The 7,008-nt window shown below is 38.8% G+C and overlaps 1 protein-coding gene across 1 annotated transcript in view; it reads right to left on the bottom strand.

Moving 5' to 3' along the window:
* slc45a4a (solute carrier family 45 member 4a) overlaps window positions 1–4,850 on the bottom strand; it is a 50,458-nt gene extending 45,608 nt beyond the window's left edge. Inside the window, exons 1-2 of the mRNA XM_079655056.1 lie at window positions 4,706–4,850; window positions 3,416–3,492 (exon numbers count right to left, since the gene is read on the bottom strand). The gene's annotated coding sequence lies outside the window, so the exon portion shown is untranslated. The remainder of the gene's footprint in view (window positions 1–3,415; window positions 3,493–4,705) is intronic.
* Between the last annotated feature and the right edge of the window lie 2,158 nt (window positions 4,851–7,008).

Genomic DNA, 7,008 nt, shown 5'->3' with positions numbered 1-7,008 from the left:
TGTAGACCAACTATCTATAGTTGTTTTGTTTTTTTCAACAACAACAAAAAAACAATCCAAGAGAAGTTCCTATATTGTCAAAATGTAAAAGGCTCCATACTCCACCTTTCAGAAGACAATAACATCTATTATACGCAATGTCACTTGTCATCATGCCATGTCGGTTTTATAATGCTGATTCTATATACACATTTTCAAAAAGGGCCCACTTTAACTTTGACAAAGCAAAAGAAGAGTGAGAGAAACGCGTGGTTAGAAATCAAAGACACTTTATCATTGGTGGCATCCAGTCTGATTTCTGGTAATTTCATTGGAAAGCGGGACATCAGTTTGTCCTGGGCCAGGGAGAGTCAGTGAAGATGGGAACAGTGATTGGACAAAACCTAAAGAGATGCCTTAAGAGGGAAGTTTCACAATTTGATTTAAGACTGACGTTTCTACCACAGGATAAGGTGACTTTGGAAAACTTTGATGAGTGAAAGATCTCAAAACAGCACTGTTGGGATACTAAAATTAACCACAGGCTAATCGTCCAAAAGTGTGATAAAGACACATTTATACAAGATTTTCACGCTTTCTGAGCTCATCTGACCTAACCAATGCTTTTGGTAAAATGTTAGATCTAATGACAAGATTTTTATGCGCTCTGCCAACCAACCGGCTGCTAGTGCAAATCTCTGAATAGCAGTAAAATGCATGTGGTGACCTTGAGCAACGCAGTCAAATGTCCCGCTCTTTCAGAAGTAGGTATTATTACTTGCATTATTTTTTAAAGGTTTTTCATGTGTAAATGCATTCCAATTCCAGTTATCATAAAGTTAAACCGCAACCTTTTTAAAAGCAATTTCTGGGGACTCCCTCCTTCTTGACCTTGAAAACTTGTGCTGAAGAGCTCCTTAATAAGCATTTCTGGGGGGGAAAAGTCACCTGCTATTTCAAAGAAATAAAGCCATTCTGAAATTGTTGACATCCTGCACATCTTTGCACATACAGTACACAGCATAAAAGAGATTTCATAACACATGGACAAACAAACAAATTACTGCTGCTTTGCATTAGTGGAGCTCAAGCCAATCGGGGAAACAAGTTAGACAGGAGGAAAAAGAAGAGTTAAGTTGGACTAAAAAGAGTGGAGGAGAGCTGACAGGAGAGCAAACAAACAAAGTGGAAAGTCTCTATTCTTAGAAGACGTTTAGTGTTGTTGATAATCTCTTTGGCTACCGAGAGCATCGGGGTGTGTGTCTGGGTTTGTGTCCTCTATCTCAAAGCCAGGGCTAAATACAGTACAGCCATCTGATATTGACGTTAATAACCGTCCTTCACCACTAGAAAACCAAGCAGCCATGCATGAAGTGTTGCTGATAATCTCCACACAAACAAACCCAACCAGAGAGGATTCTCAACCACACGCACACATTTATTTGACAACCGCTTACATCCAACTGTAACACCTACTTTTCTGTTTTTCTTAGACATCAAAGTTAGTCCGCTGTTTATTAAGGGAGTTCAGAGAAGATAACTTTCCAAAGCTAAGAGTTATAAATTGTGGCAGCAACCTGTTGTCTTTTACCCTCAGCTGTCGAATGATGTGTCTCATTACAGCCGCATTAAAAGCTGCGACAAGTGCGCGTGTGTGTGTGTGTGTGTGTGTGTGTGTGTGTGTGTGTGTGTGTGTGTGTGTGTGTGTGTGTGTGTGTGTGTGTGTGTGTGTGTGTGTGTGTGTGTGTGTGTGTGTGTGTGTGTGTGTGTGTGTGTGTGGTAGAGATAAGGAGGGCTGTTGATGGCATTGATGTGAGTAAGACGAAAAACACAAAAAGACATGGGAAAACAAACTCACTCAATCTTTTCTCTCTCTCTCTCAATCTCAGGTTTGAGTACAACAACTTCACACTGGTAGGAAGTGGGTCATTTACACACAGGATCAGGTGTATCACACACACAGATGATATAGCCTTGTATCCTGAACTTCAGGATACAAGGCTATATCAGCTGTGTGTGTGTGTGTGTGTGTGTGTGTGTGTGTGTGTGTGTGTGTGTGTGTGTGTGTGTGTGTGTGTGTGTGTGTGTGTGTGTGTGTGTGTGTGTTTGTTTGTACAGAGAAAAGAAAAGATTGTAAGACACCATAAAACAGGGACAATGTGAGGTGGAGAGTATGAAAAATAATTGCCTGACTCAGCTTTTCTGCAGCACAACATGACATAATCCAGCGAGCAGCAGTATTAGTATTAGTATGATCAAATTTATGAAAATAGTATATTACTATCAATCTTTGTTTGCTTTGGAGAATGTTGTACACTTTGAAGTCTTTACTGAACAGTCCTGCCAGTAGAGAATACGAGAAAACTCAAACCAGGGACGTGCAGGTTTCATGATAAGCGTATACTTTCTTTACAGCAGGATACCTTCTTAAAAATCTGCCAATTGTGTCAGCTGAGGCTCTCAAGCTTTACTGTGTGGCGTGGAAACTATTGAACAAACACATCTGGAGTCACATTGAGTAAACTTATGTTAGTATTCAACATGCCAAAGTAAATTTGGAATATGTGATGCGTTTTGTTTGTTGAGTCACAATAAAAACATTTCAAACTACAGTTCTCGCTAAAAAAAAATTACATTTTTGTTGCAAACCTCGATCAGGTCATAATAGGAAGGGTGTGTTTGGGCATGTCTCGACCAAGAGACTAGGAAGTATCTCGGTTAGAAAGGTGTGAGCATTACATAACTGGGATGAAAACAGTAAGCATAATCAGACATTATTTACATGTTGTTTAGGGGAATAAAATCCAGTTCTGAATGCAAAGTCTCAAATATTTGTAGATGGGCAAATAATGAACAGCCTTTCTCTGAGAGTGTCTGCATACGTGTATGTGTGCTCTGTTTGCACAATATCTGTGCTAATGTATGTTGAAGTTCATGTGTGTTCATGTGACTTTTCGCTCGTGTCTGGCTACATTGCGTTGTTGGTTTTAAAATGATGCCGACTCAGCGCCATTCAATAGTCAGCAAACATTTCACCGAGAGGAAGTCGGCTGCTTTCACTTCAGCTGAACCTGCCAGTCTCAGGCGTGCAACCTGAACTCAGACTGCATCACAGCACGTCGTAAGGAAGAGGCTGACATAGAGAGGCGGATTTTTAAGGAAGAACAGTATGAATGTGTTTGTGTGTGCAAATCCTCTCAGATCAATCGAAACCAAGAATGCAATCGCATCACCACATTCTGCACTCCGGCTGTGGTTTTTCAGCAGAATAGAAACAAAACAAAAGTAGAGCACAAACATATGCTGGCCATTCACATCTCTCTTTGGGACCAGTGTTTGTGCAGATTTACTCAAACAAACATAACAATAATGACACATGGCTTTTAAAGTGCTGTGTTTGGAGTAAAATAAAGAAAGGGGTGCATGCAAGACTCACCAAAAGGCCTTAAAAGCTTCATTAATGTCGGTGAGACGTTTTGGTCCAGGCTGCAATTTTAATCCTTGCTGTCGTACCTTAAAACACAAACACAAAGAGTTAAGACCCAGCAAATCCACACTAAAACACAGTATGTCAAGTTATAGTGTACATAAGGTCAATAGAGCAAATAGACTCTCTTGTGCACGCAAGCATAACAATAAATCAGTAGCTGTCAATAAACCAGAATCCCCACAAAACAGCTTAAGGAAAACTGTCCCTATCATTGCTCTGCCTACGAGAAATGTGAAGGAGCTGCAGCTGTCCAAGACAGATATATTTAAATGTAATTGTACACTGGATCACAGAAATGTAGGTAAAACCCTATAAACATATCTGATAGTATCAAATGGATGTGCATCTCCCCTTAGGAAAATAAACATGGCTTCTACATTTTATCTTAGAGCAAAAAGGCAGAAGAACTCTGTTGTGGATCGAACACTGCCACTGAAATCACTGCAACAACGGATTATTACATTATCGTTATACATAAATTAAATTAAATTAACCTCTTGCTTACAATAAAAGGTGATATGTGTTTCCTGAAACTTCCTACAACACAAAAATGATTCCATTTGCAATCACAAAACAAATAATCTACTTTAATGATTAGTAGATTTGTTCAGTCTTATTTTCTCAACTAATCATTACAGCCCTAATTTGCTTTATAAATAAAACACCCAAAGCTGTTGACATATAAATGCACCAAAAGCCACTGACAATAAGAACACCAATGATTAGTTGATTAACAATACAGGAACTTCTCATATGGTCCTTATTGTTAAATGACAAGCCCAGAACCCAAACAAACCGGTATCTCTTTTGTTTTTATCACAGAGTCAAAAGGTGTGCTCCTTCCTGGTTAACTTCAAAAGATGCAGTGAATTAAATTAACCTTATTAATCTACTGTCCAAACTGCAACCCCTGAGCCTTCTGTTTTTTCAACCTGCAAACACCATTTAGAAATGCCAATTATAAACACTTTATAATCCAAGCAACCTAATTATGCAACCTGACCTTTGCCTGCCTCTCTGAACCTCCAGCTCTCTTTTTGTTTTTAACACAGGCCTCACTACTGTAATGCCTCCTCCTCCTCCTCCTCCTCCTCCTCCTCCTCCTCCTCCTCCTCTCTCTGCAGCAGCAGCAACCTGAGATGCTGTGTATTCCGCCTGCCTGATTTTACCAACCTCGGCTACAAAATGCTTATTACCCTTCCCCTCGCGCCTGTTCTGACCGGACACCGAGCTCACCTCTCCGGGTAGTGTCAGCCGGTGGCTCCGTGTTAATGTCCGCTGAGCGTCGGGCTGTCGCTTGGCTCTGCAGCAGCTTTTGTTGCATAGGTTGCCCGCTACTCTCCTGCAACTGACGCCAGAGCTTTAAATACGCCTTTAAAGGAATATCTGTCGGAAGGAGAGACGTAGCGATGGCTTCCGTCGACGACACGGCTAATTTGCATAAAAGGGGCGAGGCTGCAGCGGTGAAGCGGACAGATTCAGACACAGCTTCATCCCGCAGGCTGCTGAAACAATTTCATAACATTCATCTGCTACTTAGTCATTATTTATCTGTCATCTAATATATCATTCCAATAACTTGTATATAGACTCGTATTGCACTATTCCACTTTTTTTTTCTCACTTTTTAAAACTATTTTCTTTTTGTATTTTTAATATAGTATATTTTAATATTGTTTTAATATTGTCTGCTTATCTGTATTATTGTGTTGCATTGTTGGAGAAGCCTGTAAGCTAATATTTTCAAAGACATAATTACACTGTAGCTATTTTAGTTTGACAATAAATAACCTTGAACCTTGACAGGCTGAGATTTTAAAGGTGAATGCCATCAAAAATATTCAGTCACAGAAAGACTAAAAATACGTGTACCTACAGTTTTTAAGTAACCTACGTTAATTGTTTTAGTATTTCCATTGTGTGCTACTTAGATATAATCTGCTATATCCCTAATTATTATTTTACTGGTTAAATCAAATAAATAAATGGATAAAATAAACTTTACCTAAAGGAAATTCTTTGTCAGAGATTGTTCACACATTACAAACACATGAAAGGTAAAATGGCAAAACATATAAAGTGTAAACAATAGATTAAAAATAAAAGTTAGAGTAATTGAATGTTTATTTTTAAGATAGATAGTATTACATTTCAGACGGATAGATATTCAAAGACGCTAACAAACAACACAGGCGCAAGATAACGAGAATGGTGTGGCTGAGTTAAGCCAGACCATTTTCTTTCTTTTACTTTTTGTTTTGTTGGCATGTACTACCTCACAGATGTGGGATCTGACAGCCCCTATATGCTGCATATGCAAAAAATAAAAACACCTTCAGTTTTTGTCCTGTTGAGATCTTTTTGAAAACACATAAATGTATAGAAATGGCAACCCTCCCTTTAGAATCTAGAATAATAGAAGTTCAAATTGAGTTATTTAGTATTTGGTAGCGGTAATGCTGCAGAATTTTTTTTGTTAAAGGTGACCCAGGGCTAAACAGAACCCAACATAAATATTGAGGTTTAATGAAGTCTTGATTTGACTGAATAATGGCTATTTATGTAAATAAAACACTTCAATATACTGCAACATATCCAAGTCTATTTTTTCAGATAAAATCAACAAAGTCTCATGCATACAGTAAATCCCAATTATGGATTATTTGTATAGCTTTGTTTATTTAAGCTTTTTAATTAATCACTTCATTATGATAAAATCAAGATTAACCCTCCCTAGGGAGCCCCAGGGGGGGGGGGGGGGGGGGTGGGGGGGGGGTAGAGAGAAAATGAACTGAAGAGAAAGTGCTACCAAAACAGATCGGTAGCTGCAACTTATCTTCGATAGCAGCCGAGGCATGACTGGACCTGCATATTGAGAGATTAACAGCTTCTTATGGCTTTATGTAACACAACAATGTTCAGCATACACATAAACATAAAGATTTACATGAATAAAAATGTACACACTCATAGTATCTGAGGGACTGGAATTAAGTTTTAGTTTGGATTTTAAAACACCTTGACCGTTCTTAAAAGGGGGAACAGCGGTCATTTACAGAGTAACAGCCCTGTAAGGATTCAGTGTTTTGCCCAGTGACAGCTGAGCTGTTCTAGCATTATGTTTGCTCTTCCTATCAATCTGCCGTGGTGAAGCACAACAGGAAGCATGAGTCTGAAATAAGCCAGGCAACTAACCAACATTTAACGTGTAATTGAATTGTTTGACATTTTTCGAACAAAGATTATCAATATCTTGTATGGTTTTCTGCTCTTCTCTGTCATATGTCAATAAAATGTGAATACAATGGGGGTTTTGGACGGAAAATATCTCCTTGACCTCTTTTATTACATAATCAGGCACAATCTTCACATATTTCTCTAAACATTCACAGTCCCCTTAAAAGAGTGCATGATTAATGTGATAAACATGTTGTTTATTACATTGGAACACAGCCCAACAAAGTAACAATCAGTCTGGTGATGCTGGTGTGTCAGAACAGGTGCGGTTATTACTCAGGGACAATGCTGTTCCGAGAGAC

The sequence above is a fragment of the Notothenia rossii genome (genome assembly GCF_949606895.1).
Source record: "Notothenia rossii genome assembly, chromosome: 10".
In the NCBI taxonomy this organism is placed as follows: domain Eukaryota; kingdom Metazoa; phylum Chordata; class Actinopteri; order Perciformes; family Nototheniidae; genus Notothenia; species Notothenia rossii.
The sequence above is the reverse complement of the archived record's forward strand: the minus strand, read 5'-3'. Positions and strand labels throughout refer to the sequence as shown.